Below are 21,235 nucleotides of genomic sequence, written 5' to 3'. Positions count from 1 at the left end.
TTCAAGCTACTTCTAAATCTTCCAGGTATTATATATTTACGACATCCTGATTCATCCATATACCTGAAGATAAGCTTTCTCCCCTCGTCTTCTTGGTATTATCATCCTGCATCTCTCTTTCTGTACTTTCTGTTAACGGCAATCTTATTCCATCATATGCAATCAGGAAACTATTACAAAGATACTTTAGTTTTTTGTAAAGTCAGTGCTTTCTCAAACTTCTTCCACTAACTAAATCACCTTTCTGCATCATATTGCTCACCTTCACTTTTAAAGCTGTTCAAAACTTTACTACAGACACGTACTGGCCTGTAGTTTAATGAGCCTTTCCTTCTGCAGCAGTGATGGTTTCAGCAGTGTCCACCTATTCTTCACCACTTCTTCCTATCCCCATGCTCTGCTCTGAGTTCTGCTCATACAAGTACTTGCTCAGGTGCATAATGAACCAGGTGAAACCAAGAAAAGAAATCCAGATTTAAAATAAGCATTTTTTTACAAAGAAAGTTAATTTAGCGCAGATCAGCTGTGCACAAATATTACAGCATAGCTCAGGAGGTGGCACAGAATGAGAATCATCAATAGCAGCTGCTTAAGTTAGCCCTGGAGCTAAAGAATTACTGAAAATAAGCCTTCTGCAATAGGAAGATGACTTCAGCTATAAACATCCCATAAAGCAGCTGACTAAATCGTTAAACAGGTAACTCTGAACCTTCTCAAAAGCTGCGCTTTACACCTGGCAAGGAAACTCTTCCAAAGACCTGTCTCCTCATTGCTTGCTTTCAACCTCCTCCCAGTACTTTTCTCAGCTGCACCACGTAAAGAAACTCAGCGGCAGCTGGGCTGGGATAGGTTGTTGTCAACAATCCTTACCTTGCTGATCAATTCTAACGCAGTCTGTGTTTGCACTCCATCTGTCTAAATCCAGCTGTTGTCTCATTTTGAACAGAGAGACCAAGTCCGGTTTTGCCGGGTATTTACATAGCACTTAGCACAAACAGAATGGGATCTTTGTCCAAGACTCAAAATCAAAGGTACTAAAATATATGAAAACCAGCCTCCCCTTCCCTCACAAAGAATTGTAAAAACCATGGCTACCCACATGTGTATGACAGCTACAAGGTGAAGTTCTCTTACTTCCCCCCTTCCCCTCATTTTTTGAAACAGGAATTAAACCTGGAAGCGCTGTCATAATGTTATGCATTATGGATCAAGTTCTTCCCATATAGATACAGATATAGGAAGCAAAATAAGTAAATGGACAATAATGAAAAATAGAGAAAAAGAATCTTTTCAGGGATTACTAAATAGATGTTATTATTTAACTCAGATTGAACTTTTAAAAAAATAAAAATCAAGAAATATACGTATATCACTACCTACTGAACTTGGAGCATACGGATAGAATTAAAAGAAAAATAATTACTGAAAAAATATTTTTTAGTCCATAAGCTAAAGTAATTTATTCTCATCATACAGAGAACCCTAATCTGACATTTCCTTCCCTCTGGACAAAAGGGTCTGGGATTTTTTAGTACAATTTTTGCAAACTGCATGTCTTCCTGAACAGGTGGAAAGGCTGTTGGAGAGCATTTTTCTGCAAATAAAATTTGATTGGTTCAACATGGACTTTCCATGCAATGTTATTATAATGAGTAAATTAGTAGGTGATATAAAACTCTGAAAATGGAAAGACTGTAATGAAAACCTTAATATGCTTTTTACAGTAATGCTGAAAAAAGTGATGCCATGTTTAAATTGATCATGTTTTTATTCACACCCCCAGGCAACCCAGCAAAAACTCAATGAGCAGTGTGATTTTATTAAATATATTTATAATGAAAAATTTTCTTCTCCTTTGAAAACAACTGACTTGAAGGAACACTGTAGCATAGTGATTGCCAACTGACGTCTGGGTACTAGAGGCTTTTCAGCTTGCACAGGTTTTCCTATTACTGACTGAAGGTGAAAGAATCATGAACACAGAGAGAGAAGAGAAAAAGCAGTCTTAAGAATCCAGGAGCACATGAATTTTAAACAGATGAGAAAAGTACAGCAACTTCGTAGGAGTTGGTGGGAAGCCTGCTACACTTCGAAAGCTGTTCAAACATCCCCTCTGCTGAGCCTGTAAGAGGATGCTCAGGACACCCATTGACTTCAAAGAAATCTACAATCATCAGGGATTAGAAACTGCCTTGATTGCATCCATTTGTCCCAGAAGCCGGACAGCGCTTGTCTTGTGAAAGCACACTATGAAATGGTAGACAGAATATACTTAGCTTTCCAGATATAAAACTCTGCTCTTGAGAAGGATAGAGCAAAGGGATATCAGACAAATATACAAAAGTGACTCACTCACTTGGTTTTCTCCTAACTCCACAGAGGTCAAAAAATCTGGTTGACCTTCTTGAAAATTCAGAAAAATCCATATGCCAAAAAACACGTATCATTTAAATATGGGATCTTTCTCTATCTCTTATATAAAGAGGTCTGAAGAACAGTGCTTGATCCTTAAAATATCCATCACTCTACAACTGTACTTTTTGAACCAGCAGACATATATAAACACACATGGATACAGACTGTACAGTTCCAGTGAGAGATACATTGTCAGATATGTAGCTGAGAATCTTCAAAATTCATTCATCTGGAAAAGTAACAGCCATATCCATATGGTCAGATTACCTAAACCTGAGATACTTTTGGTTCTGCACTACCAAGTTCTGTAAGTAGCCATTTCAAAATTAATATGAAAATTTAAAAGAAATTATTATAAAAAAATTGGAATTTCAAACATAAAAAAATCAAACTTTATTACATGAGGTTCTGTGCAAGGACATTTTAAAGAATTAAAAGCATTTTTTCACTGGTGCTATGGTGTTATTCTCAGAAGGAAACTGATTTCATCACTAATGGATCTCAGAAGAATCTGGAGAAGCAATACAGAAAGGAATAATATCAGCTCAGAAAAAAAGAATATAGCTCAGAAAAAAAGAATATATAGAGATATATAGATACTTAACAGCAATAAGTATTTCCATGCCTTCAAATCCAGGACAAAAATGTACTGTAATTGCAGGGTTGCATTTTGAATTGTTTGCAACCTGTCCAAGAGATTACCATTACTGTGTGTCCTGACCACAGAGGAAATCAACTTATCTAACCTGTTTCTTTTTCAGCCTTCAAAACACCTTTCCAGTCTGACTACAAGATGACTCCTACTGGAAATGAAAATCCCCTAAGTTGAGGGGAAAGAAAGAAAAAAAATGCATTTTCTTCTTTACCAACATTAAAACATGAAGTAACTTCTTGCATAAATACATAAAAACCTGCAAATTATGATGTAATTAATTAACAAATGACTAGTATTTGCAGGCTAAAGGAAATGCAAGAAGTAAACAGGTGACAATGAAGTGCTAGTTCTTCAAAAAAAGCAATTTAGCTAACGTCAGATTAATTTTTCCACAGAAGAACTTTTCTTTTCATACACAGTTTCCATCTCGATAGTGCATCTTTGATCAGTGTGTCTGAAAAAATAATCTCCATGAAGATTAAGAGAACAAAGGAACCCAGATAAACTCAAAAATGGCAATGAAACTTTTCAGGTTATCCGGTGAATACTATAGGCACCTCAATGGAATACAAATAGTTTTCATATAGGATTATAATGGAAAGTGAAGTGGTTTAAAAAAAAAAAACAACCAAACAATCCAAGGTGAAGCTGTCACCTTCTCAAACAAAATAATACATTAAGCATTAACAAAAACTGGCAAAAATCAGACAATGTCAAGCCAGGAATTATAAAAGACTAAACTAATCAATGTTCACTGTGGTATGAAACCTAGCACTTAAACCAGTCATTGTGTCTTAGACACAGAAAGCAGCAAGTGTGAGACCAATCATTAAAAAAAACGAATACATTGTGATCTAAAAAAAAAAATACAATTTTAGTGACCTGATACTATTCATTGTATCTATTTCCTCTAAAACACCTTTAATTAACATTTCAGCCTCAGACACCTTTCCTGTAAGCTCCTCTGTGAAAATCCTTCATAAGCTCTTCCACAGTTAACAAGGATGCACAGAACCTCCCTGGCTTTTCCGCTGGGCCTCCAGCTCCTTGGCTCTACCTTTTCCACCTCGCTTCTCTACTGGCTGCCAACTCGCTGGAACACTTCTTGCTTCCAAAGGATTTGAAAAAGATTCATAATTGGTTTTCATGTCTTGAACATTTTTGCAGAATTATTTTTGGCCTCCCTTATAATATTTTGGGCACTGAATACTTGCACATTATGATGCCTTTTAAATAATATTTACTTATCTAAAAATAGCTTTCTCTACTGTCCTGATTCCTCGTTGTCTTTTCTTCATTTTCTATTTTAATGAATATTATTTATTTTCCTTACTGCCTTGAAATTTCTTAAGAACAAAAACCCACAAGATATTAATGTTTTAGTGTTCTTTTCAATTTCCTTTTCAGCATGTCTCCCTGTATGTATAGTTCCTTTTGGAGCTTAAACACTACTATAGTGAATTTGGCTTTTTTCCCACCTCTTACAAGGCTTTGAACCAAAAAGTGTAGGATCATTGTTTCAGATGTCTTCAACAGTAACGTGTTTTGTCCTATGCTTATTCAAAACCAAGGGTCTTCCTCTTCTGTGATCCCTGAGTACAGCTCAGTAAAGCTGTCTTCAGACAGACAGCTTCTGCCTCATCGTCGGTGAGCTTTTCCTACTTCATCGCACAACTTCAGTCCATAATAATATAACTATATCGCCTATTAAAACAGTTAACTTGTTTATCTAACTGGATTCTAAGCTTTCTGGAAGGTAAAGCACAACCTCACATCTTCCCTATATAACTTGTATAGTATCACTACTCCACAGACTGAATTCCTGACACCACTTGGAAAAAAGGAGGTGAAGAGTGAAGTGACTATTTGCTAATTATAAAAAATAATAATAATAATAATAAAAGCAGAATACTCCAGTATAAATCTCAATACACAGAATTGCAGATCTTATCAAGCTCAGTGACCAGGGGCAAAGATGGCAGATGAAAATGCATTTTCCACCTGAGATTTCTGTTTTTCTCAAATGCACTCAGACAAAGACCTATGATTTTACCTCTTCCTGGGAAGAAATAGATGCTACAATTCCCTTAAATCAGGCCATAGGCTACAGTCTATAGTATCAATCATAACTATTACTCAAATCTAACTGATTCCAACATCCACAGGCCTTCTCTTCAGGCACTGAAGCAGTAAAAGCAGTAAGACCATTTTTCAAACTGAAATACTATTTCACAGTAGCAGATGAGAGAGAGCAAATTAAAAATAAACAAGTAAAATGAACAATACACTTCTGCAGGTCCTACCATCCTGTGGTAACTGATGAGGCTACTCTTGTTCCTCCCAAAGCTTCAATGAACTGGAAGTTTACTTCTGCTGGCTAACAGACTTGGTAAAAACAACTCATAAATGGGAGAAAGGAATTAACGTGGTGAAATTCAAGCTTTTTCTATAAGTAACCTCCACCATATTTTCTTGAAGGCTGCTTTTCTAGAGCTACTTGGACTATAATGGGAGACAGATTCCAGCTGACTCTTCCCCGCTTCTTAGCATATGAATTTATAATCATATTCCATTCCAATGTCCTTTTTCTCCAAGTTCTGTGTCTCCCCAGCTCAAAAGCAGTCTCAGCTAAGGCAAGACATGTTAGCTCAGCTGCAAGGTAGAGAACTTGACATTTACAAATATTGTAAGTTCTAATTACTTGATCTCCACAGCCCCCAGGTTAACATTCTTTTAAAAGAAACCAAAACAAACAAACAATCCCTCTAAAAATTGTTTTTCCATACTTCATCTTATATGGATCTTTGGCTAAAAGAAAATGATTGCGATTTTCAAATAACATCTGTTTAAAATTGATCACGAGAGCTTACAATGTCCAGTGAGATTACTCTCTTCCCTTTTTTCCCCATTTACCTCTATATTACCATGGAAAAGGTTAACTCTCTTTCTTGGGTAGTTGTTACTGTTTGGCCTCTAGATGCAAATTATTCAACAGGGCTTAATGCAGGTAAGCCTCAGAAAACTGGTCACTTGAGCTGCAGGCTCCCAGGTAATAAAAATCTGATCACAAAGGGCTCTCGTTTTCATTGCCTCTGAATTACCCCAGTCTTTGAGACAGATGCCACACAATCCTTGATGAAGAAAGAAACCTGCTGTGCTGCAGGGAAAACTCAGTTTTTGCCTTAAAACCAGTTCAAACCATGTAATTAAAAAAAGAAAAAATTATTTAGCTGTTTCTGGTTTGTCACCTCTTGCATTTAAATGGAAGTAGAAATACAGGTTCTTTGATCATTATAGAATATTTATGAAACTGCACAGAAATAATTCACAGTGCTGGACTGCAACAGCAAAGCTGTTGGGAAACCAACAATAAAGGAGACAGTGATTTAATTTCAAACACACCTCAGATAACCGTAGGTGGTTCCTACTAGAAAAAAGGAGAGCTATCATTGCTGACAAGACTGCTTCAACCTCCCCCTAATCTAGGGCGCCGATTTGGGCAGAAGGGCTATAAAACCCAGGAGTCATGGATAAAAAGTGACATTCTTTCTAGAGGACAGGCAGCTGTTGCTTAGAAACTGTTTACAGACAGATCCTGCTGGTGCATCTAAAAAAAAAAGAAAAAAAATTAGGTCATTCTTGGCTCTAGGTAGGAGAGATCTTTACTGATATAAAATCCTCTGCATCTTCTCTTTATGTTTACTGTCAATAATTAACAATGTGTTAGGAAGGCTGCTTGGATGCTCTTTTTACTAATGACTGCACCTTGAAACAATCTGGTGGCTAACCAGAGTGGATTCACATCACGGTTCCCTCCGGGGGCTGAGCCCAGGCTCCAGGCATAGACTGGACCGTCTTAGGAGAGGACTGCCATCAGAAGTGAAATCAAAAGAGGGGAGGCAAAAGTGCAGTTAATCTTCTCATCCATCGCTCAATTGTTGTAGGTGAAAAAAAAAAAAAAACAACAAAAATTAAGAACAGAACATGCCAATACCACTAGACCACAGAAAATCTCAGTTCTACTTTTTAAATGCATGATGAAACCAGGTCTGCAAAAAATGAAAGGGGAAAGGGCATAACACTTCTTTGAAGCCATGAGGGAACAAAGTTTGCCTTGAAGAACAGAAGGCGAGGTTTGAATCGGATCACGTTATCAAGGGAAATGGTAAAAGGAGCTCCTAAGTGTCTAAAACAAAGTTGCAAGCATATTGAGCACTCACTGCACAGAGAAAACAAATTAGTTCATAGAAGATGGGAAAGAAAAATTATATCAATCCAGAGCCAGTTTTCTCTCCTGCATAAATAATCTATGCTTGAACAGTTTTTCCTCATATAAATAACTACATTTATAAGAAGCTTCAAGTAAGAAGGCTCTTATATCATTATTCACTTAAAAACCACTCCAAAAATTCAGACAAATCACTGCTTTCTAACTAAAAGAAAATAAAATGCACAGCTTGTGGTAACAAACAGCTCATTGTCATCATTCCAGAGAAAGTAATTTTTTTCTCTTCACTTAAAAATAAATGTAGTACGGGCTTGTTTTCTTATATTAAGCAAACAAACACAAGGAGAGTAAGTAACACCACATGGGACCTAAGGTCGCAAAGGTCCAGATGTGATAGTGATAACCCCCAAAACGAAAACTGGTGGTTTAGAACAAGTGCCTCTGGTTTAAACTTCGGGGGCAGATCTCGAATGCAGTTAACAAAGCCCACATTCTCTATAGTGTCAACATAAGGTCACCATACCATTCTTTAGGCAGGAAAAATAAGGATCACGAAAGCATGTGTAATTTAATCACTGTTGCTTAATTCAAAGGACAAACACAACCCTGTGTTCTGACGCTGTGAGTGGCAAAGAAGCTCTCTTAAGATGACTTGTGGAAAGTATAGGTGGAGTTAACATACAAGATACACGTTTGGGTTTCAAGGGTTATCACAACATAAAACAAGTTCAAAGTCTGTGAAAACTGTTGAAACTCCCTCATTCAATGCATGGCTTCCCACAGAACGAAGGTGCCTAACGGGGTAAGATCCTACTCTCCTATGCCAGAAATATAGACAAAAACAATAAAAAAAGAAAAGCCTCTTAAGAACTACAACTATTACTATCTGCAAATGAATCTAGAAATACAGTCTTGATAAAAATAACCACACAGAGAATGTTAATTATTTACAAAATTGAAGATAACATGGCCCATTTCCCAAAGGTTTAAAAAGGCAGGCAGGAGACTTCTGAAGCGTGGAGAAGAGGCTACCCTGATTTTTATTCATGTATTTCTGTGCTTATCTACATGGAAAACAGAACTATTTTCTATTTAGCCCTCTGACAGGTTTTCAGGGTTTAAAATAACTGTTAACAAAATCACAAGCCATCATCACAAAAAGCAGCAACAAAAATAGCAATAGGACAGCAAATATTGGACTGTAGCAACTCTGAGCAAGTGTGTAGCAAAAAAGCATCTCCTTACATACAGTTGTCTTGAAATAAAACACAAGAAACTATAGATTACACTTTACTGAGGCCTCACTACAATGATAAGCATTCGCTAACAGTTTTCACAGAAATACAGCTCTTAAACTATTTTTTTCCTTTGATAAGGAAAGCATAAAATAGTTCAGCAGTGGAACTGTTCATTACTTTAACACATAAGATATCCAGAAATCACCTGAAGCATACATAATTTATTATAATAAAAAATAAGTGGTCTCTTTTTTGTCTTTTCCACAGTATTCTGCAAAACTCCATATTAACACATTCAGATGTTTTTAATGTTAAAAATACTACCAATAAATAATTTTCATTAAATTATTTAGAACTACATAGACATACACTTTCTGGACTGAAGTTTGGACTAAGGTTTAGGATTAACAATAGACAAATACTTTCTTTAACGGAAGTAAAATGTGGTGGGTTTTTTGTTTTGGTTTTGCACGTTCAAATGAGATGACCTTAATAAATATGGCTGAAAAACCAACACTTTATTTAACGGCAATTAAACATGTGCAAGGACTGCACATAATAGTGTCACAATTCCGACACAAGAAACCTAAGTGATTACAAACCTTTGTCTAATTCATCTATCTTATTTACCTGGATCCAAAAATGAAAACGCAATAGTTGTTCTTCAGACGCCAAAATTTCCTTGGAGACCCAAAAAATGAAACCTTTCTAACATATTGAGTATGATCACCATCTTTGACATATCTTGCATCTCACCTTGTGATATTTTCCATAGTACTCTCTGTATTTAGAAACAGAGACCCATAACGAATTTAGATTCCTCATACAGGATATTCTGCATGAGACACATACACCTATAATACACGTAATTTTAAGACAATATGCATAATTCTCTCTATTTCCACTTACCCAAGGGACCTCTGAAATGGCAGTGCTCCCACCAAATTTCATAATTATTTAATGTACCGTGCCACACTAAAGACTAACCAAGCATTGTGGTTCCGTCCGTGGCACTCTTCCCCCCACATTAGCACCATTTGAGAGAAACACAATGAAACTCATCAAGTAACTCAATGCTCTGATACGTCTGGGGTTTTTTTCGTCACTGAGATGAGCTATAATCCAAGACATTGTACAGAAGCAAGACAGCAGTGACAGATACAACACAGGACCTGCATGAGACCCATGAGCTAACTGAAGAGCAAGCTGAATACTGTAAGGTGTCTGCAACGGTGTGCTACGAGCTCACGTTCAGGTAACTGAGTCCATCTGTAAGGTTTTGTTCAACTGGCCCAACATGACAGAACACGTTTCTCACTTCAGAAGAAAAGCTATCATTAGATCAAAACAGGAACAGAAAATGTCATTAAAATAAAAGTTTGAGCAGTGTGTATTGTATATTTGCAGCAGATGAAAAATCAGATGCAAAGAAGAGCTGACATACTGGACAGTTATTGTTACCTTCTTTTTTTCTTTTTAACTGTTGAAATGTTAAAAAAAAATCCTGCTCGCTTAAATCATTTGCCTTCTAGAGCATGTAACAGATACAATTAGTACTCACAACAGGTCTATAAGGTAACACAGATAAGCATTTGAATTTTCCAGAGATTTAAGCAACTTATTATGTATCATTTTAATACCACACAGGACTGGCTCCTGCTACACTTAGAAGATATAGACACAGCCCACAGCTAAAGGCAGAGCCAGCTCCAGAAGTGCTGGGTAAGAGCTTTCCAACATTAATGGAAATTCTGTAATTAATTTTAAAGGATCAAGGATTTAATCTTGCATAATCTGAATACCCAAACTTAGCTAAAACCCTTAGCTAAAATACTCAGAAACCCATCTGCAATGCTGGAAGAAGCCCCCGGTGAAATAAATCGCTCTACTTGGTCACTGTGAAGTCTTTCTCATGTTTTGTACCTTTCTTGAGATCGGAGAAACATATTTCAGATTCGGGGCACTTAATTTCCTACAAAAGGGGTATTATGTGAACACCAGAGCTAAGATTCAATACGGGTGCTCTTTTTTTTTTATTTTTTTAATGTATAAAGGAAGTTCATCTACTCAACACACAGTATTTTTTTTGTATTTACATACTTTCCTCTTATTTAAAGGACCTCTACGTACTTGAAGCTGTTGAAAGTCTTCCTGCAACATACCTTTCCCACAGCAGCTGTGCTTTGCTTGTATTTCCTATACCCTAGCTGTAGTGGCCAAGAGGTGAATTCAATTCTAAGCATTTTTCAGTCATTTCTAATTAAAGCTAGGTGAAAATGATTAAAAATACATTTTTGAAAGAAAGATTTTGAAATTCTTTCCTCGCTTACATGATCTTGGTTTTGGCAATGAAAAAAACTTCTTAATGAACAACAGCAATGAAAGAGAAACATCCAAACCAGCGCAGCCAAGAGCCCAGCGGACAAGGTCACTCAAAATCTTGGAGATCGAGGTTCAAACTGCCCAATTCAGACCACTAATTTCAAGCACACCTGACGTGTTTAAACTCCAAAATCTTTGTTTGGGGAGTGTGGATTTCAGTCCTGCCTTACAAGCCGTTCCTTTTGCGTTACCAAATACTAACTGCTCTGATCCACCCATGTCCTAACCATTACAGAGTCCGTCTCACTCATGCTCTGTTACAAGAAATAATTACTGTGGATTAGTTCCCAAGGGCCGATCAGGAAAGGCTTTAGCCATCACAAGTCCTGCAACATCCTTAGGGTACAACAAATCTTTCTTCTGGATATCATGGCAACAGAATGGACCTCACACCATCTCCAACACTTTTATGGTGCAGAGAGCGCAAAAATAAGAGATCCCAATTTTACATTATGATGATAAACTGATTAAAAAAATAAATAAAAAAAAATAGTCCTCTCTAGTGTTTCTCCTTCCTCCTGACTGATCTTTTCATGGAAAACCAGCCAAGAAGCTGTTCTTGGGCTATGTAAATTTTTTTGTTTCTTTTGGCTGGCTGTCAACCACCCAGCAAAAATAAACTCATTAAGCTGACAGGAGACCTGAACACACTCATGTTGTCAGTGCATCTCAGCATCAGTCTTGTGAACCCAAAAGCCATAAAACAATTAAAATAAAGTTAATCTGACTCCACCCTTAGGATGCAACCAAGTTTGGGAGGATCTGTCACTCCAAAGTCAGTCTCTCGCAGCATCTGAGCTAAAGGGTACAACTTCAGCACCTGTCAAGCCACAACAGTTCTAACACTAGTAGCAAACAAGGAGAACATGGAGTGCGGAGCCTCAAAAAAGCGTTTGTGTCATCATTACAGCTCTCAACCTAATTTTGTTTGCAAGCCTGCTATTTTTGCATCCAAACCACACTGCTTTTCATGTGTTGAATCTGTCCACACAGCCATGATTTTTCTTTTGCTGCCACTAAATTTGTAGCTTGTGGATACCCAGCTTAAGGCTCGCATGAAGGCTAGTAATCAGTGATGTTTCTACTTAAAAGCAAAAAAAAAAAAAAAAAAAAAGTCACCATGGCTACTACAGTCACTCAGCTTTCTCAACTACTTCAAAACATTAATTCTGAAGGCTTTTTGGCTATGTGTGCACAAAATGTATGCTTCCATATTACTCTGTCATGTAAATTAGGTTATGCTGCAGCGTTTGAGATCACCTGGGACCATATAATACCTCTGGCTGGCATTCCAAGAAGACTCCACAAGAAGCAAGGTGATAGTTTCTCTGATCCCATTAAGGAAATTATAATTAAATGTATTAAATAAAAATTAATAATAAAATACTATTTCTTACCCTGCCAACTGAAGGTAAATATTGAACATAGATAGCCCATATATTTTCTGGTTCTTAGGCTGAATTTGTAAACAAAAATATTGTTGGTAGTAAATACAGAATTAGAACAAGGCAAGCCAAAACGTATTCGTAAGGCTGTAGAAAACACTCTAGAAATGCACTTAAGTTATTCAGAAGATGAGGAAAGCATGCAGAGGAATGATAAAATTTATATAAGGTTTGCTGCTGGTTTTCACACAAACGGAGCATGAGTAGAAGACAATCCTGCTCAGGACTCGTGCCCTGACTGCTCTTTAGCACCTGGAAAGCACCTGTACAGTGCCATTACTCTGGCCTGCACTGACCCACTATTCCCTGGGCTCAGGCCTGAATGCAAGGGCTTGAATTCGAAGGAGGGCAAATTAAAGGATCCGGGATTCAGTATGCTGGCTGTCTTAGCCACGCACTGAATTCTCCCTAAGCCATGCAAGTAAAATTAAATCATAAGATAGCAACAGTTTCTCTCTTCTTTTTTTTTTTAAATGTTCCTTTTCTTGCTAGATATCAGATGTGACCCAGAAATAATATTTAGCAAGTCCAAAAGTCCAAAACATTTTGTCAGCTGAATGAAATAGGCTTGAATTTTACAGAAAGCATGGGCAGCCCACCCAAGTACAAGTGACAGCTTTGCATACTGCTGAGGCCTCTGACTTCTTGCTGGGGCAAAGTGCTCCCAGCCAACGAGAATCTATTTATTCCTCTTCTACCCCTACACAGCCTCATCCTCCTTCATTCATGGACTTCCTGACAATTTATTTTTCTTAGAAGTATTTCTGCGTAGCATCTAAGCACTGGAAATGTAGATTACAGAGATAATGGATACGTTTAAAATTAGACTAAGCAGCTGTAATTCTGAATTTGCATTTCTGACTTGATTATAGTAAGCACTCAAGACTATTTGTATAAGAACTAGAAATGAGTTCATATGCTGCAATAAAAATACATGAATCTCTCTCACTTTGACCCCAATCAAAAAAAAAAAAAAAACCTCAGTAACAAATGGCACTTGTTTCTTTCTAACTGGTAACAAATGGTAGCTGTTTCCTTGCAATTCTGTAACTTCATTTTAAAGACGCACCTGTGGATTTTAATTGCAAGAATTAAATTAACTGGCTTTCCTATATTTTACAAACGGAAGAACTATTCTCCTACTTCCAGATTCAATCTGCTAAATTATTTCAAACAGGACTGCTAATGCTGATAAGCAATAGTCTAATCTTAATCAACAACAGGAAAAATAAATGACATTTAAAGCCAAGCTTGGCCATGTGCAAGCACTGCTGGCCCTAAAAGACAGAAGCATTTTTTTTGATCATCTCTAAACAAGCAGAAAACAGCTACTTAAAACATGCATCCTTCCTTCTCTGGATGTTTCTGACTTGAAATTTTAGTTGTTATCTATTTTATACCTTTCCTTGAAAGGCTGAACAGTCTTTTGTTATCTAAATGGTCAACATTTGTAACCATCGGATAACCATTTATGAAGAGGTTTGATAAATTTTCTATCAAAATCAAGAATAGATAATACAATTTATTTTACTGAAATATTCTGGCACAATTTTAAAAAGTTATAATCAATCCTTTTCTACTTTGGTAAAAACTGAAATAGCCATTTTCATCATATGATTTTTTACAGAGATGCAGAAAAAAAAAAAAGTCATTGGGTTCTATATTCAAAGTTTCTCAATAAGTATAGTGGCACACGTCAAAGCAACCACAGCTTTTGCTTCCAGGAGTTTAAGCATGAGATCTAGTCATCTTAATAGGAAATCTGTATTATCGTTCTTTTATCTAACAAAATAATCAGATGTTGTATTACACAACACTGGCCATAAACAAATTTCACCTGCGTGCATTAGCCCCATCTTGCTTACAGATGCAATATTGCATCCAGTGGGGGATATGTAACGCGTCAGATACGAACTCACATGAAGAATTAACCACGGGTAACTTATCACAGCTGATCATATTTTATATCAGAAAGACAGACCATTCAATAAACATTCAAGGAAGATAATATTTAACGACAGAGAACATCACACCTATTCTCTATTTATTTATATTCATTCATTTACTTGCTACTATTATTTATTTACAGAAATCTCTAAATTGACTCAAAAGTTACAGAACAACTTTAAAGAGGACATCTTATTAGACCAAGAAGCAAAAAACTAAATGTTTTTCCAGAGGCAGTGAAGGAGCAAAAAAAAATCTCATCAGATAAATATCACAGAATCATAGAATCGTTAAGGTTGGAAAAGACCCTTAAGATCATCGGGTCCAACCGTTAACCCAGCACTGCCAAGTCCATCACTAAACCATGTCCTCGAGCACCACATCTACCCATCTATTACTTATTTCAGCAAGTTAAAACTGAAAATATTTTTACGCCGCTTTTCAAGAGGCTTTATTCATGTTTGTTAACATGGTTCCTTTGAAAAGGACACAACTATTGCTACTAACATTATGATACTACAACAGAAATAAAACCAGTGCTTACTAAAATTTTGTAGTAGTACTTCTACTCCGTAATCTAACTTGAAAGTTAAATCTTTAGGAAGAGGTCTTTTGGAGTTTCTTTTGATGTTTCAAAAGATTTAGAGAACTGATAAAAGTAGTTTTCTCAGCTCTGCACAGGAAGGACACAGTTTCTGTATCTAAAATATAAGGAATAAAATATTTCCAATTGATCCATATCTTGTAAGTAAAACTTAGAGACCTGAGAGATTTAGCTGCCCCTGCTGTGCTGAATGGGCTTTAATGGAGAATTTCCATAAAGACAGATTCAATGGAATACAGAGGGGTGGTTTTGTTAGTAAATAATAGAGTATTAAAAATTAAAGTTGATTAGTTGTAGGAAAGGACACACTGATTAATCCATTTACAAGAAGCCTGAAGTAACTTAAAAGCTTAAGTCCCATTTGCAGAAGTCACCTGGGCAACTGGGAGCCTAGCCTGACCGAAACCATTTCTACTTTCTGCTTATAAAAGTGTATTCAGAACTTAAGTTCCACTTATAGTCAAATTGCCTTCTGTTCTTGTCTACTTTAAGCATAATGTGACATATACTTGTTTTTAAAATACATAGCTTCAAAGAAAAGGACAAGTATACAGGAGAGAAAAATGTCACATAATAATTACCATAACACCAGTGATCACAACAGATTGGAATATCTACAAAAATAGCTTTAAAATACTCTAAATAGAGAGATTCTTTTGTATAACTGCAAAATCTACTATTTTTCTTACCTCTCAAATTAAAACCCTGTGAGATGTCCTTACTGTTACAGGACTCAGCTTCACTTAACCGAATAATTCTCATTGCTTAAGAAGCCTGAAAACTTGGACAGTCTCTGCAGCAATGTTGAAAATGTTTCTCTACTGTTCTCAATACTAGAATACTAATGCAAGGGGTGATGTGACTGAAAAGTGTAGCTAGCCAAAAAATATTCCAAAGGAAAAAGAAAAAAAAAAACAACTCGTTGCCAGAAATGCTGATTCAGCAAAGTACTTCAAAGAAAGGTGTGCTTTGTCAACACATCCAATGAAAAACTATTGAAAAGCTTTCCTCCTGCTCCCCATAAAGTCGAAATGCTTTGTCTGATGACAGCATATGAAATTTGAAACAAAATATGTATATCAGGGGTTGGGGGGGAGCGGGGTTGGCATTCCTACTTGGGGAAATAATTTTCATTTTGATGGAAATTTTAAACTTCACCACCTTGTTCCAACCCAAAGAAAACACTATTCCCAAAGACGAGGATTTTCCATAACATGAAAACCAGCTGTACTGGTAAGTGATGCTCACAGCAAGTTAATTTCCTAGAGCAGCTGATGTTGTGTTACGTAAATATGACTTCAACCTATCTTACTGTTTGAAAACATTCAAGAATGCCTTCTCCTACACAACCATTGTTTGGAAACAGGTATCTTGCCACTCTCTCAATGGCCCATGAATGATGTTGAGGAAACAATTTAGAAAACTGAGACGTACAGCTTTTATCCAGAAATCCAAGACAAAATTCATTTACATCCATAGAGTGCTGAGCCCGCCCAACTGAAGACTCACTACAATAGTTATCACTCTCTGTGATATATTTAGATGTATTATGAATTCCCATAAGACAACAAGAAGCTGGAATACAAGAATAAATGAGTTATTAACCACTACTTTTAACAGGTCAAAACCTGGTTTCTGTTCCTTGTTGTCACGTCTTCAACTTATTTGTTACAGCAGTCTTAAACGGTTTTGTCTCTTTAGTTTCCAACAAGCTTAAGGCATGCTACACTTAGAAGCAGTTTGATCACAGTCAAGTTCACGGTGCTGTTGATACAGCTGGAGGACCTTACCCATCAATAATGGAGCTCCGCAGAGGAACCAGAGTCGCGGCCACTTCTGCTTCCTGCAGAAGCCTGCTGGGTTGGAAGCCGTGCCTTGGGAAAGTTCTCGCTGGTCAACTGATACACTGTATTGTTTATCTAATTCCTCAGGAAAGTTTATCCTAACAAATGTAATGTTTATACAAAATCAACAAGTTTATTTTAGTTGAGAAGCAGCTCTTAGCTAGCCTCGAAAATACAACTTTCTTTGTGTCACTTTCATCTTCCCCTCCAACTCTCTTCTTTTTATATCTTCTTCTTGCATCTTACCTCAAATTAGCTTTAGGGGAACAATTTCTACAGACCTGAGCCACAAAAACTCCAATCAAGTTATGACCTAAGTATGCTACTGTACTTACTATTAAGCTAATGTTATTATTCTTTATTTCTGTATGCCTGCCCTTCATATTTCCACATATATATTGTGTTATTTATTTCTGTGTACTTGCCCTTCATGTTTCCAATACCATTTGGTATTATCTCTAAAACCAAAGTATGTCCCATGCTTTGTACTGCCTATGAACAAAATATGGAAAAAATAAATAAAATGCTTAGCTTTCTTAAGCCAAGCCTTGAAACATGCTATATTAAAACCAAAAGCCTACTCTGCTCTGAAATGCAATAATTGTATGGCTGTGTCATTGTACACAGAAAAAAAAAAAAAATCTCATACTCACATGTTCAGACAGCATGTAATACCTAGAAGGCATTGTCATAACTACTACAATTTGGCAACAAAACAGATTTCAATAAATACTGCTATTAGAAGTAAAAAGCCATACATAACAAGGGAAAAAAAACTATTAGAGGGATAAAAAATTACACACTTTTTGAATCAGTAAGTGTAAAAAATTGATAGGTGAGGATGTAGACATTTCTTGGCAACAGGGGAAAAAAAGGGGGGGGCAGGCTTTGTAAGAACAAAAGAAATCTTAGCCCTCACACGGGTGTGCCACTAAACAGGGACTCTGATCTACACTAATAGTGCAAAAGGGCAGATACTTTCAATGAGTAACTGCATTTGTAAAGAAGTGAGATGATTTGCTGGTATCTCATGAGAACGATGAATTACTTCTTCAGTCCATTGCAAGTACAACATTAAAACCATTAGTTTGCAATAAACATTTTTGATCTGCAGGACCAAAGATCACCATAGAAGAGGGTTCTCACAGAATGTCCAAGGAGGTGTCTATCCCACCGACATGAATTTTCAGCAATTCTGAAAATACCAGGAATATTTCAGAAGTCTGAATGAACACTAATGTTACAACCATACTCTAAAAGAGCCAGTGAGACAATGTTTATAGCTATAGGAAGGTTAGAATGATGGCAATCCTGAGCAAAACAATAATTTTTAAAAAATTATATGAGATGCAACTGATATATCAGAGCTATATAACAAATAATAGGAAGCAAAATCAATGAAAATAGATCTTCTTAAATGAATCTGGTTTTATTGTTTGATACAATTGATACTTCCAACTGGTAAAAATATCCATATGCATGTATAAACTTCTATGGCACTTGGTGTAGTATTCTATGATGGGGATGACAAAATAGCAGCAATTAAAACAGGTCAAGAACTGGTTAAAGTGACATCTCAAAAAGAAAAAAAACAGCTTTCGAGAAGCACACGTCACAACATAACGCGGATTAACATGGAGTTCCCCAAAGGTGGAGCCACTATCATGAAACACTTCTTCAATTATTTGTAAGTCTACACAATCAATCATGACAACATTTGCACAAGTTATAAAGTGATAGAATGCTACGTAACTGAGATAAATCAGTTACAAAAAGCAATGAGGAGTGTTTGGTATATTCAACCTATGCTAGAAACAAAACATTCTTAAAAAAAAGCCATGTACAAGGTGATAAAGCTACAATCAAGAACCACATGCCAGTCTATAAAATGATGAACTCTTGTGGAAAGAGAGAATCCTGCAAAGGGTTTGCCACAGCGAGCGTACCCAGTGAAAAGGAGATCAACATGCAGTGCTGCAGATGAAGGGTTAATATGTAAATGCGATGTAGAAACAGAAGAGTAACACTAGAGTGGTAATATTTAAACTCACAAAACACTCCTGAGACAAGGCATTGGCATGCTGTAGCCAGCTTACATTTTCACAAAATGCTGAAAAAGTAGGTTTGGAAAAAAAGCCACAGAAACTGAGTTGTGAGGAAAATGGACGCAGTGACAAATTTTAAGTATTTTAGGCCACTTGTTTTTTTCAAATAGCAAAGAGAGGGATTACTAGGTTACAGCAGATGAATACCTTTGTGGTAAGAAAATACTTTGAGTTCTTCTGCATAGTAGAGAAAGGCACGTCAGTAACCAGTGCCTGGAAGCTGAAGCCAAATAACTAAATAAACAGCAGATTCTCCACCTCTTACTGTCTTCTGATCAAAACTCCAATTTTTCTCAAAACTATGTTTCAGCCAAATGCAACTTATTGCACTCAAAAGTAACTGGATAAAATCCAACTGACCATAATAGTCAAGGGGTCAGAGCAGAAGATCTAATTGCTTCCTTTGGCTGTAAAGTCTCAGTCAATGAATACTGTTGGGTTTCAGTGGTTCAAAGGCATTTCAGTAGTACCACACATGCTCAACATTAATATTAAAAAAAAAAAAAAAAAAAAGCTTTCAGAAATCTGCATAAATTAGGGTTGCATTTCCATGTAAGGGCTCAAGTGACACTGGAGCTTTCCTGTTGAGGCTTTTGTCATCAACAGGGCCCATTAATGGAATTACAGCTATCTTGTACCCAGCTGAAGTGGTATTTCTGTAAACGATGATTTACACAATTGAGTGCAAAAGTTCACCCTTCAGGTCAGTACTTTTTCTCCTCTAGAAAGAATTCTGTTTGACTTGGAGTATAAAAAGCCCAATACAATACGTAATATCAATCATAGACACTATAGGTGAAAAGGAAAACCAGCAGCATTGTACTAGCCACAAAGCCAGTAAGATCTGTTGTTCACATCAGCAACATCATTTAAGATTACTCCTATTTATGCTACTTATCTACCTGGTACTCCAAAACACACAGCATTCGCTGCAATCCTGACAAGTTAACAGAATCGACATTTCTTAGGGAATACATGCCAAGATAGTGTATAACATGCATGTTTTAATATTATCCAGGCTGATAGAGTTTTGCTGTAGTATCGGCTGCTGTGGTATCCACAGATTTCTAAAATAACAGGGGTTTTGAAACATATCTATCTTGATGAAGTATAAACAAACTTCTAATACAGCAAACGGAAGCTTAAAAACGCTGAAATTGTCTGAAGCACGCTAACAATCCAATAAATGTTCTGTCACTACACAACTGATGAAGAGAGAAATAAAACCACCAACTGATCATTTCAACTGACGGAGCATCGCCTTAAAAAGAAAACAGGCAACGCACACAACCGGCGAGACACGAGGGAGTACGTTCTCCCCTCCAATCTATGGAGAAGCAGGTGCGTGCTACCTACTCCTCATGTTACACCCCACCGTAAATATGTAAAAGTTACCTTCCCGACCCCTTGGCGTACTGACGCTCCCCTAAGCACGCGCATCCACGACGCCAACTCCCAACCGGGCAAGGCAGCCAGGGAAGTCTCGCAGCAGCGACGCCGCTCCCCACCACCACCACCACCATGTCTAAGCAAAACTTCTTCCACTCCAGAAGCCACGCAACCAGACACTTTGGCCGTCGCCTTGCAGCCGCCATCCACACAGCTTTTCGCCATCCCCAGCGCGCTCACCGCATTTTAAACTTTCGCTCTTTGCCACCGGAGCAAATCCTTTGACGGGAGCTGGCACCTTTTGGGCTGGATTCCGGATGGGATATGAAGCGGGTGGTTTGAAAGGTCTCAGACCCTGGAAGAGGCCTAGAGGGAAGGGATGGAGGAAGGGGCTTTCTGCCGTCACCCCCTCCCCACCGCACAGCACCGCTCCCCGCGCCCCTTCCCCGCCGGCTCCTGGCTGAGACAATCAGAGCAGCAGCAGCAAGCGACTGTAAATTACAGAGACGCACAGTGGATGGATAAAAGGGAGGAAGAAACCTCTGATGCCTGAAGAAAGGAGAATAATTTTTAAAAAGACTTAAAATAATACAGAGCTAGGTTTCACCTCAAAGTGATGCTAGGTAAATAGATGAATAAGTGAAACAACACGTCTTTGACCCTTTCTGTTCTTCCCTAAATATAATCCCCCTCTTCCCATAACACACACACTACAAAATGACCATTAATTCAAATCCATTCTTTAAAGGAGGGGGGATTATCTCTGTCTGTGACCGACTCTGTCTCTTTCTCTCTCCCTCTTTCACTGGGCGAGAATTAAAATTGCATTTAAAAAAGGAAAAGGGGGAAAAAAATAAAAAAGAAGGCATGATTATTATTTCTGGTGGGTGTGAAATGTGGGCACGGGGAGAAGGAGTCTGGGGGATGGGGAGGAGTGGAGAAAGGTGGCTAAGGAGAGAAGAAAGGAAAGGAGGACCAGGAAG

The 21,235-nt window shown here is 37.3% G+C and overlaps 1 protein-coding gene across 3 annotated transcripts in view; it reads right to left on the bottom strand.

Annotated features, from left to right (window-relative positions):
* CTNNA2 (catenin alpha 2) overlaps positions 1 to 21,235 on the bottom strand; it is a 510,643-nt gene that overhangs the window by 489,121 nt on the left and 287 nt on the right. The window contains exon 1 of one of the 3 annotated variants that reach the window (XM_087736023.1): positions 20,493 to 20,511. The exons of the other annotated variants lie outside the window; for them this stretch is intronic. The gene's annotated coding sequence lies outside the window, so the exon portion shown is untranslated. Of the gene's footprint in view, positions 1 to 20,492; positions 20,512 to 21,235 lie in introns of those variants that run through there. 3 annotated transcript variants of the gene reach the window in all.

This window comes from Nipponia nippon, unplaced genomic scaffold, assembly GCF_047370975.1.
Source record: "Nipponia nippon isolate SJK-2023a ecotype South Korea unplaced genomic scaffold, ASM4737097v1 scaffold_6, whole genome shotgun sequence".
Classification (NCBI taxonomy): domain Eukaryota; kingdom Metazoa; phylum Chordata; class Aves; order Pelecaniformes; family Threskiornithidae; genus Nipponia; species Nipponia nippon.
This window is presented reverse-complemented; position numbering and strand designations above follow the sequence as displayed.